The sequence below is a fragment of the Carcharhinus amblyrhynchos genome, unplaced genomic scaffold (genome assembly GCF_965287045.1).
Source record: "Carcharhinus amblyrhynchos unplaced genomic scaffold, sCarAmb.v2.hapA chromosome_103, whole genome shotgun sequence".
In the NCBI taxonomy this organism is placed as follows: Eukaryota; Metazoa; Chordata; class Chondrichthyes; order Carcharhiniformes; family Carcharhinidae; genus Carcharhinus; species Carcharhinus amblyrhynchos.
In genome coordinates this window covers 162,337-188,259 of record NW_027649843.1, presented here as the reverse complement: position 1 = coordinate 188,259, position 25,923 = coordinate 162,337, and positions in this window count along the sequence as shown.

Sequence of the window (25,923 nt, the reverse complement as noted above, 5' to 3'; positions counted from 1 at the left end):
AAGACCCTGAGACACTGAAACATTGAGACTCAGAGACCCAGAGGCCCAGAGACCCTGAGACACAGAGACCCAGAGGCCCTGAGACCCTGAGACACAGAGACCCAGAGATCCAGAGACCCTGAGACCCTGAGACCCAGAGGCCATGAGAACCTGAGACACTGAGACATTGAGACCCTTAGGCCCAGATACCCTGAGACACTGAGACACAGTGACCCAGAGGCCCTGAGACACAGCGACCCAGAGGCCCTGAGACCCTGAGGCACTGAGACACTGAGACTCAGAGACCCAGAGGCTCTGAGACCCTGAGACACTGAGACACTGAGCCCCAGAGACCCAGAGGCCCTGAACCCTGAGACACTGAGACCCTGAGACCCAGAGTCCCTGAGACACTGAGACCCTGAGACACAGGGGCCCTGAGACACTGAGACCCTGAGACACAGAGGCCCTGAGACACTGAGACACTGATACATTGAGACACTGAGACACTTAGACCTTGAGACTCAAAGACACAGAGGCCCTGAGACCCTGAGACTCTGAGACATTGAGACACAGAGACCCAGAGGCCCTGAGAACCTGAGAGACTGAGACTCAGAGACCCAGAGGCCCTGTGACCCAGAGACCCAGAAGCCCTGAGGCCCTGAGACCCTGAGACACGGAGACCTGGAGGCCCTGAGATCCTGAGACGCTAAGACCCTGAGACCCAGAGGCCCTGAGACCCTGAGAACCTGAGACACTGAGACATTGAGACTCAGAGACCCAGAGACCCAGAGGCCCTGAGACCCAGAGGCCGTGAGACCCTGAGACCCTGAGACACTGAGACCCTGAGACCCAGAGGCCCTGAGACCCTGAGACACTGAGACCCGGAGACCCAGAGGCCCTGAGATCCTGAGACACTGAGACACAGAGACCCAGAGGCCATCAGAACCTGAGACACTGAGACATTGAGACCCAGAGGCCCTGAGACACTGAGTGAGACACAGAGGCCCTGAGACCCTGTGACACTGAGACATTGAGACTCAGAGACCCAGAGACCCAGAGGCCCTAAGACACTGAGACACTGAGACCCAGAGACCCAGAGGCCCTGAACCCTGAGACACAGAGACCCAGAGACCCTGAGACACTGAGACCCTGAGACCCAGAGGCCCTGAGACACTGAGACCCTGAGACACTGAGACCCTGAGACACAGAGGCCCTGAGACACTGAGACACAGAGACCCAGACGCCCTGAGACCCTGGGACCCAGAGACCCAGAAGCCCTGAGACCCTGAGACACTGATACATTGAGACACTGAGACACATAGACCTTGAGACTCAAAGACACAGAGGCCCTGAGACCCTGAGACGCTGAGACATTGAGACACAGAGACCCAGAGGCCCTGAGAACCTGAGACACTGAGACTCAGAGTCCCAGAGGCCCTGTGACCCAGAGACCCAGAAGCCCTGAGGCCCTGAGACCCTGAGACGCGGAGACCTGTAGGCCCTGAGATCCTGAGACGCTGAGACCCAGAGGCCCTGAGACCCTGAGAACCTGAGACACTGAGACATTGTGACTCAGAGACCCAGAGGCCCTGAGACCCTGAGACACTGAGACTCAGAGACCCTGAGAACGTGAGACACTGAGACATTGAGACTCAGAGACCCAGAGACCCGGAGACCCAGAGACCCAGAGGCCCGGAGACCCTGAGACCCTGAGACACTGAGACCCTGAGACCCAGAGTCCCTGAGACCCTGAGACACTGAGACCCTGAGACCCAGAGTCCGTGAGACCCTGAGACCCTGAGACACTGCGACCCTGAGACCCAGAGGCCCTGAGACCCTGAGACCCTGAGACACTGAGACACAGAGACCCAGAGGCCCTGAGACCCTGTGACACTGAGACAGTGAGACTCAGAGACCCAGAGACCCAGAGGCCCGAAGACACTGAGACACTGAGACCCAGAGACCCAGAGACCCTGAGACACTGAGACATTGAGTTCAGAGACCCAGAGACCCAGACGCCCTAAGACATTGAGACACTGAGACACAGAGACCCAGAGGCCCTAAGACCCTGAGACGCTGAGACATTGAGACTCAGAGACCCAGAGGCCCAGAGACCCTGAGCCACAGAGACCCAGAGGCCCTGAGACCCTGAGACACAGAGACCCAGAGACCCTGAGACCCTGAGACACTGAGACCCAGAGACCCTGAGGCCTGAGACACTGAGACCCTGAGACCCAGAGTCCCTGAGACCCTGAGACACTGAGGCCCAGAGACCCAGAGGCCCTGAGACCCTGAGACACAGAGACCCTGAGACACAGAGACCCAGAGATCCTGAGACCCTGAGACCCTGAGACACTGAGACCCTGAGACTTAGAGGCCCTGAGACCCTGAGAACCTGAGACCCTCAGACCCAGAGACCCTGAGAACCTGAGACACTGAGACATTGTGACTCAGAGACCCAGAGACCCAGAGGCCCTGAGACCCTGAGACACTGAGACTCAGAGACCCTGAGAACGTGAGACACTGAGACATTGAGACTCAGAGACCCAGAGACCCGGAGACCCAGAGGCCCGGAGACCCTGAGACCCTGAGACACTGAGACCCTGAGACCCAGAGTCCCTGAGACCCTGAGACACTGAGACCCTGAGACCCAGAGTCCGTGAGACCCTGAGACCCTGAGACACTGCGACCCTGAGACCCAGAGGCCCTGAGACCCTGAGACACTGAGACACAGAGACCCAGAGGCCCTGAGACCCTGTGACACTGAGACAGTGAGACTCAGAGACCCAGAGACCTAGAGGCCCGAAGACACTGAGACACTGAGACCCAGAGACCCAGAGACCCTGAGACACTGAGACATTGAGTTCAGAGACCCAGAGACCCAGACGCCCTAAGACATTGAGACACTGAGACACAGAGACCCAGAGGCCCTAAGACCCTGAGACACTGAGACATTGAGACTCAGAGACCCAGAGGCCCAGAGACCCTGAGACCCTGAGCCACAGAGACCCAGAGGCCCTGAGACCCTGCGACACAGAGACCCAGAGACCCTGAGACCCTGAGACACTAAGACCCAGAGACCCTGAGGCCTGAGACACTGAGACCCTGAGACCCAGAGTCCCTGAGACCCAGAGACACTGAGGCCCAGAGACCCAGAGGCCCTGAGACCCTGAGACACAGAGACCCTGAGACACAGAGACCCAGAGATCCTGAACCCTGAGACACTGAGACCCTGAGACTTAGAGGCCCTGAGACCCTGAGAACCTGAGACACTGAGACCCAGAGGCCCTGAGAACCCTGAGACCCTGAGACACTAGAACACAGAGACCCAGATGCCCTGAGACACAGAGACCCAGAGGCACTGAGACACTGAGACTCAGAGACCCAGAGACCCAGAGGCCCTGAGACCCAGAGGCCCTGAGACCCTGAGACACAGAGACCCAGACGCCCTGAGACCCTGAGACACTGAGGCCCAGAGACCCAGAGGCCCTGAGACCCTGAGACACGGAGACCCAGATGCCCTGAGTCCCTGAGACACAAAGACCCTGAGACACAGAGACCCAGAGGCCCTGAGACCCTGAGACACAGAGACCCAGAGGCCCGGAGACCCTGAGACACTGAGACCCAGAGACCCAGAGGCCCTGAGACCCTGAGACACAGAGACCCAGAGACCCTGAGACCCGGAGACACTGAGACCCAGAGACCCAGAGGCCCTGAGACCCTGAGACACAGAGACCCAGAGGCCCGGAGACCCTGAGACACTGAGACACAGAGGCCCAGAGGCCCTGAGACCCTGAGACACTGAGACTCAGAGACCAAGAGGCCCTGAGACCCTGAGACCCTTAGACACTGAGCCCCAGAGACCCAGAGGCCCTGAGAGCCTGAGACACAGAGACCCAGAGACCCTGAGACACTGAGACACAGAGACCCTGAGACACAAAGACCCAGTAGCCCTGAGACCCTGAGACACTGAGACATTGAGCCTCAGAGTCCCAGAGACCAGGAGGACATGAGACACAGAGATCCAGATGCCCTGAGACACTGAGACACTGAGACACTTAGACATTGAGACTCAGAGACGCAGAGGCCCTGAGACCCTGAGACCCTGAGATGCTGAGACATGGAGACACAGAGACCCAGAAGCCCTGAGACCCTGAGACACTGAGACACAGAGACCCAGAGGCCCTGTGACCCAGAGACCCAGAAGCCCTGAGGCCCTGAGACCCTGAGACACTGAGACCTGGAGGCCCTGAGACCCTGAGACCCTGAGACACTGAGACCCTGAGACCCTGAGACCCAGAGGCCCTGTGACCCTGAGAACCTGAGACACTGAGACATTGAGACTCAGAGACCCAGAGACCCAGAGGCCCTGAGACCCTGAGACACTGAGACTCAGAGACCCTGAGAACGTGAGACACTGAGACATTGAGACTCAGAGACCCAGAGACCCAGAGACCCAGAGGCCCGGAGACCCTGAGACCCTGAGACACTGAGACCCTGAGACCCAGACGCCCTGTGACACTGAGACCCTGAGACCCAGAGTCCCTGAGACCCTGAGACACAGAGACCCAGAGACCATGAGACCCTGAGACACTGAGACCCTGAGACCCAGAGGCCCTGAGACCCTGAGACCCAGAGACACTGAGACCCTGAAACCCAGAGGCCCTGAGACACTGAGACACAGAGACCCAGAGGCCCTGAGACACTGAGTGAGCCACAAAGGCCCTGAGACCCTGAGACAAAGAGACCCATAGTCCCTGAGACCCTGAGACACTGAGTCCCAGAGACCCAGAGGCCCTGAGACCCTTAGACACAGAGACCCAGAGACCCTGAGACCCTGAGACACTGAGACACAGAGACCCAGACGCCCTGAGACCCTGAGACCCTGAGACACAGAGACCCAGAAGCCCTGAGACCCTGAGACACTGAGACATTGAGCCTCAGAGTCCCAGAGACCAGGAGGACATGAGACACAGAGATCCAGATGCCCTGAGACCCTGAGACACTGAGACACTTAAACATTGAGACTCAGAGACACAGAGGCCCTGAGACCCTGAGACCCTGAGACCCTGAGACACAGAGACCCAGTAGCCCTGAGACCCTGAGACACTGAGACATTGAGCCTCAGAGTCCCAGAGACCAGGAGGACATGAGACACAGAGATCCAGATGCCCTGAGACCCTGAGACACTGAGACACAGAGACCCAGACGCCCTGAGACCCTGAGACCCTGAGACACAGAGACCCAGAAGCCCTGAGACCCTGAGACACTGAGCCATTGAGCCTCAGAGTCCCAGAGACCAGGAGGACATGAGACACAGAGATCCAGATGCCCTGAGACCCTGAGACACAGAGACCCAGAGGCCCTGAGACTCTGAGACACTGAGACCTAGAGACCCTGAGACCCTGAGGCACTAAGGCCCTGAGACACTCAGACCCTGAGACACAGAGACACTGAGACACTAGGACACACACACCCAGAGAGCCTGAGACACTGAAACCCTTAGACATTGAGACCCAGAGACCCGGAGACACCGAGAGACTGAGACTTTGAGACAGTGAGACCCAGTGACTCACAGAAACAGAGACACTGATACATAGAGACCCAGAGACCCTGAGTCACTGAGACCCTGAGACACAGACACCCAGAGGCCCTGAGACCCTGAGACACTGAGACTCAGAGACCCAGAGGCCCTGAGACCCTGAGACCCTTAGACACTGAGCCCCAGAGACCCAGAGGCCCTGAGAGCCTGAGACACAGAGACCCAGAGACCCTGAGACACTGAGACACAGAGACCCTGAGACACAAAGACCCAGTAGCCCTGAGACCCTGAGACACTGAGACATTGAGCCTCAGAGTCCCAGAGACCAGGAGGACATGAGACACAGAGATCCAGATGCCCTGAGACACTGAGACACTTAGACATTGAGACTCAGAGACGCAGAGGCCCTGAGACCCTGAGACCCTGAGATGCTGAGACATGGAGACACAGAGACCCAGAAGCCCTGAGACCCTGAGACACTGAGACACAGAGACCCAGAGGCCCTGTGACCCAGAGACCCAGAAGCCCTGAGGCCCTGAGACCCTGAGACACTGAGACCTGGAGGCCCTGAGACCCTGAGACCCTGAGACACTGAGACCCTGAGACCCTGAGACCCAGAGGCCCTGTGACCCTGAGAACCTGAGACACTGAGACATTGAGACTCAGAGACCCAGAGACCCAGAGGCCCTGAGACCCTGAGGCACTGAGACTCAGAGACCCTGAGAACGTGAGACACTGAGACATTGAGACTCAGAGACCCAGAGACCCAGAGACCCAGAGGCCCGGAGACCCTGAGACCCTGAGACACTGAGACCCTGAGACCCAGAGTCCCTGAGACCCTGAGACACAGAGACCCAGAGACCCTGAGACCCTGAGACACTGAGACCCTGAGACCCAGAGGCCCTGAGACCCTGAGACCCAGAGACACTGAGACCCTGAAACCCAGAGGCCCTGAGACACTGAGACACAGAGACCCAGAGGCCCTGAGACACTGAGTGAGCCACAAAGGCCCTGAGACCCTGAGACAAAGAGACCCATAGTCCCTGAGACCCTGAGACACAGAGACCCAGAGACCCTGAGACCCTGAGACACTGAGACCCTGAGACCCAGAGGCCCTGAGACCCTGAGACCCAGAGACACTGAGACCCTGAAACCCAGAGGCCCTGAGACACTGAGACACAGAGACCCAGAGGCCCTGAGACACTGAGTGAGCCACAAAGGCCCTGAGACCCTGAGACAAAGAGACCCATAGTCCCTGAGACCCTGAGACACTGAGTCCCAGAGACCCAGAGGCCCTGAGACCCTTAGACACAGAGACCCAGAGACCCTGAGACCCTGAGACACTGAGACACAGAGACCCAGACGCCCTGAGACCCTGAGACCCTGAGACAGAGAGACCCAGAAGCCCTGAGACCCTGAGACACTGAGACATTGAGCCTCAGAGTCCCAGAGACCAGGAGGACATGAGACACAGAGATCCAGATGCCCTGAGACCCTGAGACACTGAGACACTTAGACATTGAGACTCAGAGACACAGAGGCCCTGAGACCCTGAGACCCTGAGACACAGAGACCCAGAAGCCCTGAGACCCTGAGACACTGAGACATTGAGCCTCAGAGTCCCAGAGACCAGGAGGACATGAGACACAGAGATCCAGATGCCCTGAGACCCTGAGACACTGAGACACAGAGACCCAGACGCCCTGAGACCCTGAGACCCTGAGACACAGAGACCCAGAAGCCCTGAGACCCTGAGACACTGAGCCATTGAGCCTCAGAGTCCCAGAGACCAGGAGGACATGAGACACAGAGATCCAGATGCCCTGAGACCCTGAGACACAGAGACCCAGAGGCCCTGAGACTCTGAGACATTGAGACCTAGAGACCCTGAGACCCTGAGGCACTAAGACCCTGAGACCCAGAGGCCCTGAGACCCTGAGACACTCAGACCCTGAGACACAGAGACACTGAGACACTAGGACACACACACCCAGAGAGCCTGAGACACTGAAACCCTTAGACATTGAGACCCAGAGACCCGGAGACACCGAGAGACTGAGACTTTGAGACAGTGAGACCCAGTGACTCACTGAAACAGAGACACTGATACACAGAGACCCAGAGACCCTGAGTCACTGAGACACTGAGACACAGGGACCCCGAGACTCAGAGACCCTGTGACCTTGCAACACTGAGACACAGAGACCCAGAGACCCAATGACCCTGACACAGTGACCCAGAGACCCAGAGACCTTGAGACATTGAGACACTGAGACACTGAGACACTGTGACACTGAGATACAGAGACCCTGAGACCCAGAGTCCCAGACACCCAGTGACCTTGAGACCCTGAGACACTGAGACCCAGAGACCATGAGACACTGAGACCCAGAGACCCAGAAACGAAGACACTCTGTGTCACTGAGACACAAAGACCCAGAGACACTGAGAAACTGAGACCCTGAGACCCAGAGTCACTGAGACACTGAGACACTGAGACCCAGAGTCACTGAGACACAGGGACATTGAGACCATGAGAAACTGAGACCCAGAGACACTGAGACATTGAGACCCAGAGAAAAAGAGACCCTGAGAAACTGAAAAACTGAGACCCATGGACACTGAGACCCAGGGACCCAGAGACCCTGGGACCCAGAGACCCTGAGATCCAGAAACCCTGAGACCCTGAGACCCAGAGACACTGAGACACTGAGACCCAGACACCCAAAAACCCAGAGACCCTGAGACAGTGAGACACTGAGACCCTGAGACTCAGAGACCCGGAGACCCAGCTTCCAAGAGACCCTGAGAAACTAAGACCCTGAGACACCGAGACACTGAGACACTGAGCCCCTGTGACGCTGAGATACTGAGACCCTGAGACACTGAGACTCAGAAACCCAGAGACCCTGAGACACTAAGCACTGAGACATTGAGACACTGAGATCCTGAGACACTGGGGCCCTGAGACGCTGAGATACTGAGACCCTGAGACACTGATACACTGAGACACAGAGACCCTGAGATACTGAGACCCTGAGACACTGAGTCCCTGAGACCCTGAGAAATGAAGCACTGGGACACTGAGACACTGAGACCCGGAGACCCTGAGACCTCGAGACTCAGAGACTTAGAGACCCTGAGACCCTGAGATACTGAGATACTGAGACCCTGAGAGCCTGAGACACTGAGACCCGGATACCCTGAGACACTGAGACCCCGAGACACTGAGACACAGAGACCCTGAGACACTGAGACACTGAAACCTTTAGTCACTGATACCCTGAGACCTGAGGCCCACATCGCTGAGACACTGAGACCCTGAGACCCTGAGACACTGAGACACTGAGACCCTGTGACCCAGACCCTGAGACACTGAGGCTCTGAGACACTGAGACACTGAGACACTCAGAACTTGAGACACTGAGACCCTGACACCCTGACACCCTGAGACACTAAGCACTGAGGCCCAGTGACCCTGAGACCCTGAGACACTGAGACACAGAAACACTGAGACACTGAGATCCAGAGACCCAGAAACCCAGAGACGCTGAGACCCAGAGACCCTGAGAGCCTGTGACACTGAGACACAGAGACAATGAGACACTGAGACCCCGAGACACTGAGACCCTGAGACACTGAGACACTGCAACCCTGAGACCCAGAGACCGAAAGACTCTGAGACACTGAGACACAGAGACTCTGTGACGCTGAGACACTGAGACCCTGACTCACTGAGATGCTGAGACCCTGAGACACTGAGACACAGAGACCCTGAGACCCTGCAACACTGAGTCCCTGAGACCCTGAGACATGAAACACTGAGACATTGAGACACTGAGACCCTGAGACCCTGAGACACTATGCACTGTGACCCAGAGACGCTGACACACTGAGTCCCTGAGACTCTGAGACACGAGCACAGAGACCCAGAGACCCTGAGACGGTGAGACAGTAAGACACGGTGGCACTGCGACCTAGACACCCAGAAACCCACAGACCCTGAGACCCTGAGATACTGAGACGCTGAGACACTAAGCACTGAGACCCAGAGACTCTGAGACGCTGAGACTCTGAGACTCAGAGACCCGGAGACCCAGTTTCCCTGAGACCCTGAGACACTGAGAAACTGAGACCCAGAGACCCAGAGGCCCTGAGACCCTGAGACACTGAGACTCAGAGACACAGAGACCCAGAGGCCCTGAGACACAGAGACACTGTGACTCAGAGACACAGAGACCCAGAGGACATGAGACAGAGAGACCCAGAGGCCCTGAGACCCTGAGACCCTGAGACACTGAGACGTTGAGACTCAGAAACCCAGAGACCCCGAGGACATGAGACAGAGACACCCAGAGGCACTGAGAACCTGAGACACTGAGGCACTGAGACCCTGAGTCCCTGAGGCATTGAGACCCTGAGACCGAGAGACCCTGAGAGACAGTGACCCAGAGGCCCTGAGACAGTGAGACACAGAGACCCAGAGGCCCTGAGACCCTGAGACTCTGAGACACTGAGACTCAGAGACCCTGAAACCATGACAAACTGAGACCCAGAGACTCTGAGACACTGAGACCGTGCAACACTGAGACACTGAGACCCTGAGACCCAGAGACCCAGTGACACTGAGACCCTGAGACACTGAGATACTGAGACCCTGAGACACTGAGACATTGAGACACTGAGGCACTGAGGCCCTGAGCCCCTGAGACACTGAGGCCCTGAGACAATGAGACACTGAGACCCAGAGACCCCGAGACGCAGCGACACAGAGACCCTGAGACCCTCAGACACTGAGACCCTGGGACCCAGGGAACCAGAGACCCAGAGACACTGAGACCCTGAGAAAACTGATACACTGAGACCCAGAAACCCTGAGAACGAGAGATCCAGAGACCCTGAGACCCAAAGGCCCTGAGACCCTGAGACACAGAGACCCAGAGGCCCTGAGACCCTGAGACACTGAGACCCTGAGACCCAGAGGACCTGAGACCCCGAGACCCAGAGACCCTGAGACCCTGAGAGACAGTGACCCAGAGGCCCTGAGACAGCGAGACACAGAAACCCAGAGACCATGAGACCCAGAGACCCTGAGACACTGAGAAATTGAGACCCAGAGGCCCTGAGACCCTGAGACACTGAGACACTGAGACTCAGAGACACGGAGACCCAGAGGCCTTGAGACCCTAAGACACTGAGACTCAGAGGCCCTGAGACACTGAGACCCTGAGACACTGAGACCCAGAGGCCCTGAGGCCGTGAGACCCTGAGACACTGAGACGCAGAGGCCCTGAGACCCTGAGACACAGAGACCCAGAGGCCCTGAGACACTGAGACCCTGAGACCCAGAGGCCCTGAGGCCCTGAGACTTGAGACCCTGAGACTCAGAGACCCAGAGATCCAAAGGCCCTGAGACCTTGAGACACTGAGACCCTGAGACCCAGAGGCCCTGAGACCCTGAGACCCTGAGACACAGAGACCCAGAGGCCCTGAGATCCTGAGACCCTGAGTCACGGAGACCCTGAGACGCAGAGGCCCTGAGACCCTGAGACCGTGAGACACAGAGACCCAGAGGCCCTGAGACCCTGAGACACATAGACCCTGAGACCCAGAGGCCCTGAGACACTGAGACCATGAGACTCAGAGGCCCAGAGGCCCTGAGACCCTGAGACACTGAGACATTGACACTCAGAGACCCAGAGATCCAGAGGCCCTGAGACCCTGAGACCCTGTGACAGTGAGACACTGAGACACTGAGACCCTGAGACACGGAGACATGGAGACACTGAGGCCCTGAGACACTGAGACCCTGAGACACAGAGGCACTGAGGCCCTGAGCCCCTGAGACACTGAGAATCTGAGTCCCTGAGACTCTGAGACACTGAGAAACTGAGAGCCAGAGACCCTAAGAAAATGAGACACTGAGAACCTGAGACAATGACACACTGAGACCCTCCGACCCAGGGAACCAGAGACCTTGAGACACTGAGACCCTGAGACACTGAGACCCTGAGACACTGAGAGACTGTGACCATGAGCCCCTGAGACCCAGAGACACTGAGACCTTGAGAGACTGAGACCCTGAGACACTGAGACACTGAGGCACAGAGGCCCTGAGACCCAAAGGACCAGAGACGCAGAGACCCTGAGACCCGGAGACCCTGAGACACAGAGACACCGAGACACTGGGACAGAGACATTGAGGCACAGAGCCGTTGCGACCCTGAAACCCTGAGAGCCTGAGACACTGAGACCCAGAGACCCAGAGTCCCTGAGAGCCATAGACCCAGAGACCCTGAGGCACTGAGACGTAGAGTCACCTAGACCCAGACACGCAGTGACCCAGAGACCCTGAGACCCTGAGACACTGAGACACAGAGACCCTGAAACCATGACAAACTGAGACCCTGAGACACTGAGACCCTGAGACACTGAGACCCTGAGACACTGAGACCCTGAGACACTGAGAGCTGAGACTCTGAGACCCTGATTCCCTAGTCCCAGAGGCCCAGAGAGACTGAGACCCTGAGACACTGTGAACCTGAGACACTGAGACCCTGAGACCCTGAGACACTGATACACAGAGAACCTGAGACCCTGAGACACTGAGACCCTGAGACACAGAGACCCTGAGACACAGAGACCCTGAGACCCTGAGACACTGAGGCCCTGAGAAACTGAGATCCTGAGGCAGTGAGACACAGAGATCCTGAGAAACTGCGACACTGAGACCCTCAGACCCTGAGACACTGGGAACCTGAGACCCAGAGACCCTGAGACACTGAGCTACAGAGACGCAGAGACCCTCAGGCACTGAGACACTGAGCCCTGAGACACAGAGACACTGAGCCCTGAGACACTGAGGCACTGAGACACTGAGGCACTGAGGCCCTGAGCCCCTGAGACACTGAGACACTGAGACCCAGAGACCCTGAGACACAGCGACACAGAGACCCTGAGACCCTCAGACACTGAGACACTGAGACCCTGGGACCCAGGGAACCAGAGACCCTGAGACACTGAGACCCTGAGACACTGACACACTGTGACACTGAGACCCAGTTACCCAGAGACACAGAGACTCTGAGACACAGAGACAGTGAGATCAACAGACCAAGAGACCCAGAGAACCAGACATCCAGAGACCATGAGACCCTGAGACACTAAGACCCAGGCACGCAGTGACCCAGAGATCCTGAGATCCTGAGACTCTGAGACACTGAGACCCTGAGACACTGAGACACTGAAAACCTGAAACCCAGAGGCCCTGAGAACCTGAGACACAGAGACCCAGAGGCCCTGAGTCCCTGAGACCCTGAGGCACTGAGACATAGAGATATTGAGACCCAAAGGCACCGAGACCCTGAGACACTGAGACATTGAGACTCAGAGGCACAGAGACCCAGAGGCCCTGAGACCCTGAGACACTGAGACACAGGGACCCAGAGGCCCTGAGACCCTGAGACACAGAGACCCTGAGACCCAGAGGCCCTGAGACCCAGAGACACAGAGACATTGAGACTCAGAGACCCAGAGATCTAGAGGCCCTGAGACCCTGAGACACTGTGACCCAGAGGCCATGAGAACCTGAGACACAGAGACACAGAGGCCCTGAGACCCTGAGACACTGAGATACAGAGACACAGAGACCCAGAGGCCCTGAGACCCTGAGACACTCAGACCCTGAGACCCAGAGGCCTTGAGACCCTGAGACACTGAGACGCAGAGGCCCTGAGACCCTGAGACACTGAGACACTGACACCCAAAGGTCCTGAGACCCTGAGACACTGAGACACTGACACCCAGAGGCCCTGAGACCCTGGGACCCTGAGACACTGAGACATTGAGACTCAGAGACCCTGAGACCCTGAGACACTGAGACATTGAGACTCTGAGACCCACAGGCCCTGAGACCCTGAAACATTGAGACTCAGAGACCCAGCAACCCAAAGGCCATGTCACCCTGACACCCTGAGACATTGAGACACAGAGACCCAGAGACATAGAGGCCCTGAGACCCTGAGTCCCTGAGACACAGAGATCCTGAGACCCTGAGACCCAGAGACCCAGAGGCCCTGAGACCCTGAGACCCTGAGACACAGAGACCCAGAGGCCCTGAGACCCTGAGACACTGAGACCCAGAGACCCAGAGGCCCTGAGACCCTGAGACACAGTGACCCAAGGGCCCTGAGACCCTGAGACAGTGAGACACAGAGACCCTGAGACCTAGAGGCACTGAGCCCATGAGACCCTGAGACATTGAGACCAAGAGACCCAGAGGCCCTGAGACCCTAAGACACAGAGGCCCTGAGGTCCTGAGATATTGAGACCCAGTGACCCAGAGGCCCTGAGACGCTGAGACACTGAGACCCAGAGGCCCTTAGAACCTGAGACCCTGAGACACTGAGACATTGAGACTCAGAGACCCAGAGACCCAGAGAGCCAGAAACCCACAGGCCCTGAGACCCTGAGACACTGAGACCCAGAGACCCAGAGGCCCTGAGACCCTGAGGCACTGAGACCCTGAATGCCAAAGGCCCTGAGACCCTGAGACAATGAGACACAGAGACCCAGAGACTCTGAGAACCAGAGATCCAGAGACCCAGAGACCCTGAAACCCTGAGACACTGAGACCCTGAAACCCTGAGACACTGAGACCCTGATACCCTGAAACACAGAGACACTGAGACAGTGAGACACTGAGACCCTGAGACACTGAGACCCTCAGACAGTGAGACACTGAGACCCTGAGACACGGAGACATGGAGACACTGAGGCCCTGAGACACTGACCCCCTGAGACACAGAGGCACTGAGGCCCTGAGCCCCTGAGACGCTGAGACTCTGAGTCTCTGAGACTCTGAGACACTGAGAAACTGAGACCCAGAGACCCTGAGAATCTGAGACCCTGAGACCAAGAGACACTGAGACAATGTAACCGTGAGACCTGAGACACTGAGACACTGAGATCCTGAGACCCAGAGACCCTAAGAAAATGAGACACTGAGAACCTGAGACAATGACACACTGAGACCCTCCGACCCAGGGAACCAGAGACCTTGAGACACTGAGACCCTGAGACACTGAGACACTGAGAGACTGTGACCATGAGCCCCTGAGACCCAGAGACACTGAGACCTTGAGAGACTGAGACCCTGAGACACTGAGACACTGAGGCACAGAGACCCTGAGACCCAAAGGACCAGAGACGCAGAGACCCTGAGACCCGGAGACCCTGAGACACAGAGACACCGGGACACTGGGACAGAGACATTGAGGCACAGAGACGTTGCGACCCTGAAACCCTGAGAGCCTGAGACACTGAGACCCAGAGACCCAGAGTCCCTGAGAGCCATAGACCCAGAGACCGTGAGGCACGGAGACCCAGAGTCACTGAGACGCTGAGACTCTGAGTCCCTGAGGCTCTGAGACACTGAGAAACTGAGACCCAGAGACCCTGAGAAGCTGAGACCCTGAGACCAAGAGACACTGAGACAATGTAACCGTGAGACCTGAGACACTGAGACACTGAGATCCTGAGACCCAGAGACCCTAAGAAAATGAGACACTGAGAACCTGAGACAATGACACACTGAGACCCTCCGACCCAGGGAACCAGAGACCTTGAGACACTGAGACCCTGAGACCCTGAGACACTGAGAGACTGTGACCATGAGCCCCTGAGACCCAGAGACACTGAGACCTTGAGAGACTGAGACCCTGAGACACTGAGACACTGAGACACTGAGGCACAGAGACCCTGAGACCCAAAGGACCAGAGACGCAGAGACCCTGAGACCCGGAGACCCTGAGACACAGAGACACCGGGACACTGGGACAGAGACATTGAGGCACAGAGACGTTGCGACCCTGAAACCCTGAGAGCCTGAGACACTGAGACCCAGAGACCCAGAGTCCCTGAGAGCCATAGACCCAGAGACCGTGAGGCACTGAGACACAGAGTCACTGAGACCCAGACACGCAGTGACCCAGAGACCCAGTGTCCCTGAGAGCCATAGACCCAGAGACCCTGAGGCACTGAGACCCAGAGTCACTGAGACTCAGACACGCAGTGACCCAGAGTCCCTGAGACCCTGAGACACTGGGACACAGCGACCCTGAAACCATGACAAACTGAGACCCAGAGACTCTGAGACCCAGAGTCACTGAGACTCAGACACGCAGTGACCCAGAGACCCTGAGACCCTGAGACACTGGGTCACAGCGACCCTGAAACCATGACAAACTGAGACCCAGAGACACTGAGGCCCTGAGACACTGAGACCGTGCAACACTGAGACACTGAGACCCTGAGACCCAGAGACCCAGTGACACTGAGACCCTGAGACACTGAGATACTGAGACCCTGAGACACTGAGACATTGAGACACTGAGGCACTGAGGCCCTGAGCCCCTGAGACACTGAGGCCCTGAGACAATGAGACACTGAGACCCAGAGACCCCGAGACACAGCGACACAGAGACCCTGAAACCCTCAGACACTGAGACACTGAGACACTGAGACCCTGGGACCCAGGGAACCAGAGACCCTGAGACACTGAGACCCTGAGAAACTGAGAGACTGTGACCATGAGACCAAGAGACACTGAGACCCTGAGAAAACTGATACACTGAGACCCAGAAACCCTGAGAACGAGAGATCCAGAGACCCTGAGACCCAAAGGCCCTGAGACCCTGAGACACAGAGACCCAGAGGCCCTGAGACCCTGAGACACTGAGACCCTGAGACCCAGAGGCCCTGAGACCCTGAGACACTGAGACCCTGAGACCCAGAGACCCTGAGACCCTGAGACCCAGAGACCCTGAGACCCTGAGAGACAGTGACCCAGAGGCCCTGAGACAGTGAGACACAGAGACCCAGAGACCATGAGACCCAGAGACCCTGAGACACTGAGAAATTGAGACCCAGAGGCCCTGAGACCCTGAGACACTGAGACTCAGAGACACGGAGACCCAGAGGCCTTGAGACCCGAAGACACTGAGACTCAGAGGCCCTGAGACACTGAGACCCTGAGACACTGAGACCCAGAGGCCCTGAGGCCGTGAGACCCTGAGACACTGAGACGCAGAGGCCCTGAGACCCTGAGACACAGAGACCCAGAGGCCCTGAGATACTGAGACCCTGAGACCCAGAGGCCCTGAGGCCCTGAGACTTGAGACCCTGAGACTCAGAGACCCAGAGATCCAAAGGCCCTGAGACCTTGAGACACTGAGACCCTGAGACCCAGAGGCCCTGAGACCCTGAGACCCTGAGTCACGGAGACCCTGAGACGCAGAGGCCCTGAGACCCTGAGACCGTGAGACACAGAGACCCAGAGGCCCTGAGACCCTGAGACCCTGAGACACATAGACCCTGAGACCCAGAGGCCCTGAGACACTGAGACCATGAGACTCTGAGGCCCAGAGGCCCTGAGACCCTGAGACACTGAGACATTGACACTCAGAGACCCAGAGATCCAGAGGCCCTGAGACCCTGAGACCCTGTGACACAGAGACCCTGAGACAGTGAGACACTGAGACCCTGAGATACGGAGACATGGAGACACTGAGGCCCTGAGACACTGAGACCCTGAGACACAGAGGCACTGAGGCCCTGAGCTCCAGTGACACTGAGACTCTGAGTCCCTGAGACTCTGAGACACTGAGAAACTGAGACCCAGAGACCCTGAGAAGCTGAGACCCTAAGACCAAGAGACACTGAGACAATGTAACCGTGAGACCTGAGACACTGAGACACTGAGATCCTGAGACCCAGAGACCCTAAGAAAATGAGACACTGAGAACCTGAGACAATGACACACTGAGACCCTCCGACCCAGGGAACCAGAGACCTTGAGACACTGAGACCCTGAGACACTGAGACCCTGAGACACTGAGAGACTGTGACCATGAGCCCCTGAGACCCAGAGACACTGAGACCTTGAGAGACTGAGACCCTGAGACACTGAGGCACAGAGACCCTGAGACCCAAAGGACCAGAGACGCAGAGACGCAGAGACCCTGCGACCCGGAGACCCTGAGACACAGAGACACCGAGACACTGGGACAGAGACATTGATTCACAGAGACGTTGCGACCCTGAAACCCTGAGAGCCTGAGACACTGAGACCCAGAGTCCCTGAGAGCCATAGACCCAGAGACTGTGAGGCACTGAGACCCAGAGTCACTGAGACCCAGACACGCAGTGACCCAGAGACCCTGAGACCCTGAGACACTGAGACACTGAGACCCTGAGACACTGAGACCCTGAGACCCTGAGACACTGAGACCCTGAGACACTGAGACCCTGAGACACTGAGAGCTGAGACTCCGAGACCCTGATTCCCTAGTCCCAGAGGCCCAGAAAGACTGAGACCCTGAGACACTGTGACCCTGAGACACTGAGACCCTGAGACCCTGAGACACTGATACACAGAGACCCTGAGACCCTGAGACACTGAGGCCCTGAGAAACTGAGATCCTGAGGCAGTGAGACACAGACATCCTGAGAAACTGCGACACTGAGACCCTCAGACCCTGAGACACTGGGAACCTGAGACCCAGAGACCCTGAGACACTGAGCCACAGAGACGCAGAGACCCTCAGGCACTGAGACACTGAGCCCTGAGACACAGAGACACTGAGCCCTGAGACACTGAGGCACTGAGACACTGAGGCACTGAGGCCCTGAGCCCCTGAGACACTGAGGTCCTGAGCCCCTTAGACACTGAGACACTGAGACCCAGAGACCCTGAGACACAGCGACACAGAGATCCTGAGACCCTCAGACACTGAGACACTGAGACCCTGGGACCCAGGGAACCAGAGACCCTGAGACACTGAGACCCTGAGACACTGACACACTGTGACACTGAGAACCAGTTACCCAGAGACACAGAGACTCTGAGACACAGAGACAGTGAGATCAACAGACCAAGGGACCCAGAGAACCAGACATCCAGAGACCATGAGACCCTGAGACACTAAGACCCAGGCACGCAGTGACCCAGAGATCCTGAGATCCTGAGACTCTGAGACACTGAGACCCTGAGACACAGAGACCCAGACACCCTGAAGAACTGAGACCCAGAGACCCAGAGAAACAGAGACCCTGAGACACAGAGACAGTGAGACCCACAGACCAAGAGACCCAGAGAACCAGAGATCCACAGACCCCGAGACCCTGAGACACTGAGACCCTGAGACATTGAGACACTGCGACACTGAGACACTGAGACACGGAGACCCTGAGACCCACAGACCCTGAGACACTGAGACACTGAGCCCCTGAGACACTGAGACACAGAGACACTGAGCCCGGAGACACAGAGACACTGAGACACACAGGCACTGAGGCCCTGAGCCCCTGAGACACTGAAACTCTGAGTCCCTGACACTCTGAGACACTGAGAAACTGAGACCCTGAGACACTGAGACACTGAAACTCTGAGTCCCTGACACTCTGAGACACTGAGAAACTGAGACCCTGAGACACTGAGACACTGAAACCCTGAAACCCAGAGGCCCTGAGAACCTGAGACACAGAGACCCAGAGGCCCTGAGTCCCTGAGACACTGAGACATTGAGACTCAGAGGCACAGAGACCCAGAGGCCCTGAGACCCTGAGACACTGAGACACAGGGACCCAGAGGCCCTGAGACCCTGAGACACTGAGACACTGAGACACAGAGACCCAGAGGCACTGAGACCCTGAGACACAGAGACCCTGAGACCCAGAGGCCCTGAGACCCTGAGACACAGAGACCCAGAGTCCCTGAGACCCTGAGACACAGAGACATTGAGACTCAGAGACCCAGAGATCTAGAGGCCCTGAGACCCTGAGACACTGAGACACTGTGACCCAGAGGCCATGAGAAACTGAGACACAGAGACACAGAGGCCCTGAGGCCCTGAGACACTGAGATGCAGAGACACAGAGACCCAGAGGCCCTGAGACCCTGAGACACTCAGACCCTGAGACCCAGAGGCCTTGAGACCCTGAGACACTGAGACGCAGAGGCCCTGAGACCCTGAGACACTGAGACACTGACACCCAGAGGCCCTGAGACCCTGGGACCCTGAGACACTGAGACATTGAGACTCAGTGACCCAGAGACCCAGAGACCCTGAGACCCTGAGACCCTAAGACACTGGGACATTGAGACTCTGAGACCCACAGGCGCTGAGACCCTGAGACATTGAGACTCAGAGACCCAGAGACATAAAGGCCCTGAGACCCTGAGTCCCTGAGACACAGAGATCCTGAGACCCTGAGACACTGAGACCCAGAGGCCCTGAGACCCTGAGACCCAGCGACCCAGAGGCCCTGAGACCCTGAGACACTGAGACACAGAGACCCAGAGGCCCTGAGACCCTGAGACACAGTGACCCAAGGGCCCTGAGACCCTGAGACAGTGAGACACAGAGACCCTGAGACCTAGAGGCACTGAGCCCATGAGACCCTGAGACATTGAGACCAAGAGACCCAGAGGCCCTGAGACCCTAAGACACAGAGGCCCTGAGGCCCTGAGATATTGAGACCCAGAGACCCAGAGGCCCTGAGACCCTGAGAGACTGAGACACTGAGACTCAGAGATCCAGAGACCCAGAGGCCCTGAGACCCTGAGACACTGAGACCCAGAGGCCCTGAGACCCTGAGACCCTGAGACACTGAGACATTGAGACTCAGAGACCCAGAGACCCAGAGAGCCAGAAACCCACAGGCCCTGAGACCCTGAGACACTGAGACCCAGAGACCCAGAGGCCCTGAGACCCTGAGACACTGAGACCCACAGGCCCTGCGACCCTGAGACCCTAAGTCCCTGAGACCCTGAGACACTGAGACATTGGAACTCAGAGACCAAGAGACCCAGAGGCCCTGAGACCCTGAGACACAGAGACCCAGAAGCCCTGAGACCATGAGACACTGAGACATGGAGACTCAGGGACTCAGAGGCCCTGACACCCTGAGAACCTGAGACCCAGAGACCCTGAGACCCTCAGACCCAGAGGCCCTGAGAACCTGAGACACTGAGACACAGAGACCCAGAGACCCAGAGGCACTGAGACACAGACACCCAGAGGCCCTGAGACCCTGAGACCCTGAGACCCAGAGTCCCTGAGGCCGTGAGACCCTGAGACCCAGAGGCCCTGAGACCCTGAAACACTGAGACCCTGAGACCCAGAGGCCCTGAGGCCCTGAGACCCTGAGACACAGAGAACCTGAGACCCAGAGGCCCTGAGACCCTGTGACCCTGAGAGACTGAGACACTGTGACACTGACACTCAGAGACCCAGAGGCCCTGAGACCCTGAGACACAGAGACCCAGAGGCCCTGAGACCCTGAGACACTGAGACCCTGAAACGCAGAGGCCCTGAGACCCTGAGACATAGAGACCCAGAGACCCTGAGACCCTGGAACCTAAAGGTAGTGAGACCCTGGGACCCTGAGACACTGAGAACCTGAGACCCAGAAGCCCTGAGACCATGAGAGACAGTGACCCAGAGGCCCTGAGACCCTGAGACACAGAGACCCAGAGGCCCTGAGACCCTGAGACACAGAGACCTAGAGACCATGAGACCCTGAGACCCAGAGACCCTGTGACACAGAGAAATTGAGACCCAGAGACCCAGAGGCCCTGAGACCCTGAGAAACTGAGACTCAGAGACACTGAGACCCAGAGGCCCTGAGACACAGAGGCCCTGAGACCCTGAGATACTGAGACCCAGAGACCCAGAGATCCAGAGGCCCTGAGACCCTGAGATACTGAGACACTGAGACCCAGAGGCCCTGAGACCCTGAGACACAGAGACCCAGAGGCCCTGAGACCCTGAGACACTGAGACACTGAGACTCAGAGACCCAGAGGCCCTGATATCCTGAGACCCTGAGACACATAGACCCTGAGACCCAGAGGCCCTGAGACATTGAGACCCTGAGACCCAGAGGTCCTGAGGCCCTGAGACCCTGAGACACGGAGACACAGAGACCCTGAGGCCCAGAGGCCCTGAGACCCTGATGCACTGTGACACTGAGGCCCTGAGACCCAGAGGCCCTGAGACCCTGAGACACAGAGACCCAGATGCCCTGAGACCCTGAGACACTGAGACCCAGAGACCCAAAGGACATGAGACAGAGAGACCCAGAGGCCCTGAGAACCTGAGACACTGAGACACTGAGACCCAGAGGCCCTGAGACACTGAGACCCAGAGACCCAGAGGCCCTGAGACCCTGAGAGACAGTAACCCAGAGGCCCTGAGACAGTGAGACACTGAGACACAGAGAACGTGAGACACTGAGACATTGAGACTCAGAGACCCTGAGACCCAGAGGGCCTGAGACCCTGAGACACTGAGTCACTGAGACTCAGAGACACAGAGACATTGAGACTCAGAGACTCAGAGGCTCTGAGACACTGAGACATTGACACTCAGAGACACAGAGACCCAGAGGCCCTGAGACCCTGAGACACAGAGACCCAGAGGCCCTGAGGCCCTGAGTCACAGAGACCCAGAGACCCAGAGACCCTGAGACCCTGAGACCCAGAGGCACTGAGACCCTGAGACACTGTGACCCTGAGACCCAGAGGCCCTGAGAACCTGAGACACAGAGACCCAAAGGCCCTGAGGCCCTGAGACCCTGAGACACTGAGACATTGAGACTCAGAGACACAGAGACCCAGAGGCCCTGAGACCCTGAGAACCTGAAACACTGATACACTGAGACTCAGAGACACAGAGACCCAGAAGCCCTGAGACATGAGACCCTGAGACACAGAGTCCCAGAAGCCCTGAGACACTGAGACTCAGAGACCCAGAGGCCCTGAGACCCTAAGGCCTTGAGACCCTGAGACACAGAGAACCAGAGGCCCTGAGACCCTGAGAAACAGAGACCCTGAGACACTGAGGCACTGAGACTCAGAGACACAGAGACCAAAGGCCCTGAGACCTTGAGACACAGAAACACAGAGACCCAGAGGCCCTGAGACCCAGAGGCTCTGAGACCTTGAGACCCTGAGACACAGAGACCCAGCGACCCTGAGACCCTGAGACACAGAGACCCTGAGACCCTGAGACACAGAGACCCTGAGACCCAGAGGCCCTGAAACACTGTGACCCAGAGATCCTGAGGCCCTGAGACACAGAGACACAAAGTCCCAAAGGCCGTGAGACCCTGAGACACTGTGACCCTGAGTCCCTGAGACCCAGAGGCCCTGAGGCCCGGAGACACTGAGGTTCAGAGGCCCTGAGACCCAGATGCCCTGAGGCCCTGAGACACTGAGACACTGAGACCCAGAGGCCCTGAGACCCTGAGGCACTGAGACCCTGAGACCCAGAGGCCCTGAGACCCTGAGACACTGAGACCCAGAGGCCCTGAGACCCTGAGACACTGAGACCCTGAGACCCAGAGGCCCTGAGACCCTGAGACACAGAGACCCTGAGGCACTATGAACCAGAGACCCAGAGGCCCTGAGACCCTGAGACACAGAGACCCTGAGACCCTGAGACACTGAGACCCTGAGACCCAGAGACCCTGAGTCCCTGAGGCCCAGAGGCCCTGAGACCCTGAGACACTGAGATTCAGAGGCCCTGAGACCCTGAGACACAAAGACAATGAGACATTGAGACTCAGAGTCCAGAGGCCCTGAGACCCTAAGACGCAGAGACCCAGAGGCCCTGAGGCCCTGAGACCCTGAGACTCTGAGACCCTGAGAAACTGTGACACTGAGGCCCTGATACCCAGAGGCCCTGAGACCCTGAGACACAGAGACCCAGATGCCCTGAGACACTGAGACCCAGAGACCCAGAGGCCCTGAGACCCTGAGACACTGAGTCACAGATGCCCTGAGACTCTGAGACACAGAGACCCAGAGACACAGAGGACATGAGACAGAGAGACCCAGAGGCCCTGAGAACCTGACACACTGAGACACTGAGACCCAGAGGCCCTGAGACCCTGAGACACTGAGACCCAGAGACCCAGAGGCCCTGAGACCCTGAGAGACAGTAACCCAGAGGCCCTGAGACAGTGAGACACAGAGACCCAGAGACCCTGAGACCCTGGGACCTAGAGGCCCTGAGACCCTGAGAGACAGTAACCCAGAGGCCCTGAGACAGTGAGACACAGAGACCCAGAGGCCCTGAGACCCTGAGACATAGAGAAATTGAGACCCAGAGACCCAGAGGCCCTGAGACCCTGAGACACTGAGACTCAGAGACACAGAGACCCAGAGGCCCTGAGACCCTGAGACCCTGGGACCCAGAGGCCCTGAGGCCCTAAGGCCCTGACACCCTGAGACGCAGAGGCCCTGAGGCCCTGAGACACTGATACACAGAGACCCTGAGGCCCAGAGGCTCTGAGACCCTGAGACCCTCAGACATTGAGACACTGAGACTCAGAGACACAGAGGCCCTGAGATCCTGAGACCCTGAGACACTGAGACATTGAGACTCAGAGACCCAGAGACACAGAGGCCCTCAGACCCTGAGACACTGAGACTCAGAGGCCATGAGACCCTGAGACACTGAGACACTGAGACCCAGAGGCCCTGAGACACTAAGGCCCTGAGACCCTGAGGCCCTGAGACCCTGAGAACGTGAGACATTGAGACTCAGAGACCCAGAGACCCAGAGGGCCTGAGACCCTGAGACACTGAGACACTGAGACTCAGAGACACAGAGACAATGAGACTCAGAGACCCAGAGGCTCTGAGACATTGAGACCCAGAAGCCCTGAGACCCTGAGACACTAAGACCCAGAGACCCAGATGCCCTGAGACCCTGAGACACAGAGACACAGAGACCCAGAGACCCTGAGACACTGAGACCCAGAGGCCCTGAGACCCTGAGAAACAGAGACCCAAAGGCCCTGAGACCCTGAGATACTGAGACACTGAGAATCAGAGACCCGGAGGTCCTGAGACCCTGAGACACTGAGACTTTGAGACTCAGAGACACAGAGACGCAGAGGGCCTGAGAACCTGAGACCCTGAGACACTGAGACTCAGAGACCCAGAGGCTCTGAGACCCAGGGACACTGAGACATTGAGACTCAGAGACACAGAGACCCAGAGGCCCTGAGACCCTGAGACACTGAGACTCAGAGACCCAGAGGCCCTGAGACCCTGAGACACTGAGACTCTGAGACCCAGAGGCCCTGAGACCCTGACAGCCTGAGACATTGAGACTCAGAGACCCAGAGATCCAGAGGCCCTGAAGCACTGAGACACAGAGACCCAGAGGCCCAGAGGCCCAGAGGCCCTGAGACCCTGAGACATTGGGACACTGAGACTCAGAGACCCAGAGACCCAGAGGCCATGAGACCCTGAGACCGTGAGACCCTGACACACTGAGACATTGAGACTCTGAGACCCAGAGACACAGAGGCCCTGAGACACTGAGACACAGAGACAAAGAGACCTAGAGGCCCTGAGACATAGAGACCCAGAGGTCCTGAGACCCTGAGACACTGAGACATTGAGACTCAGAGACCCAGAGGCCCTGAGACCTTGAGACACTGAGACATTGAGACTCAGAGACCCAGAGACCCAGAGGCCCTGAGACCCTGAGAACCTGAGACACTGAGACTCAGAGGCCTTGAGACCCGGAAACCCTGAGACACTGAGACATTGAGACTCAGAGACCCAGATACCCAGAGGACCTGAGACACTGAGACACTGAGACACAGAGGCCCTGAGACCCTGAGACACAGAGACCCAGAGACCCAGAGGCCCTGAAACCCTGAGGCACTCAGACACAGAGACCCAGAGGCCCTGAGACTCTGAGACACTGAGACATTGAGACCCATAGACGCAGAGGCCCTGAGACCCTGATACACTGAGACCCTGAGACCCAGAGGTCCTGAGACACTGAGGCACTCAGACACAGAGGCACTGAGACCCTGAGACACTGAGACACTGAGACACAGAGACCCAGAAGCCCTGATACCCTGAGACACTGAGACGCAGACACACAGATGCCCTGAGAACGTGGGACCCTGAGACCCTGAGACCCTGAGACACTGAGACGCTGAGACATTGTGACTCAGAGACCCAGAGACCCTGAGACACTGAGACACTGCGACACTGGGACATTGAGACTGAGAGACCCAGAGGCTCTGAGTCCCTGAGACACTGAGACATTGAGACACAGAGACCCAGAGGCCCTGAGACCCTGGGACACATAGACCCAGAGGCCCTGAGACCCTGAGACACAGAGACCCAGAGACCCTGAGACCCTGAGACCCAGAGGTCCTGAGACCCTGAGACACTGAGACCCTGAGACCCAGAGACCCAGAGGCCCTGAGACCCTGAGACACAGAGACCCAGAGGCCCTGAGACCCTGAGACACTGAGACCCAGATACCCTGAGACACTGAGACACTGAGACACAGAGAAAAAGATGCC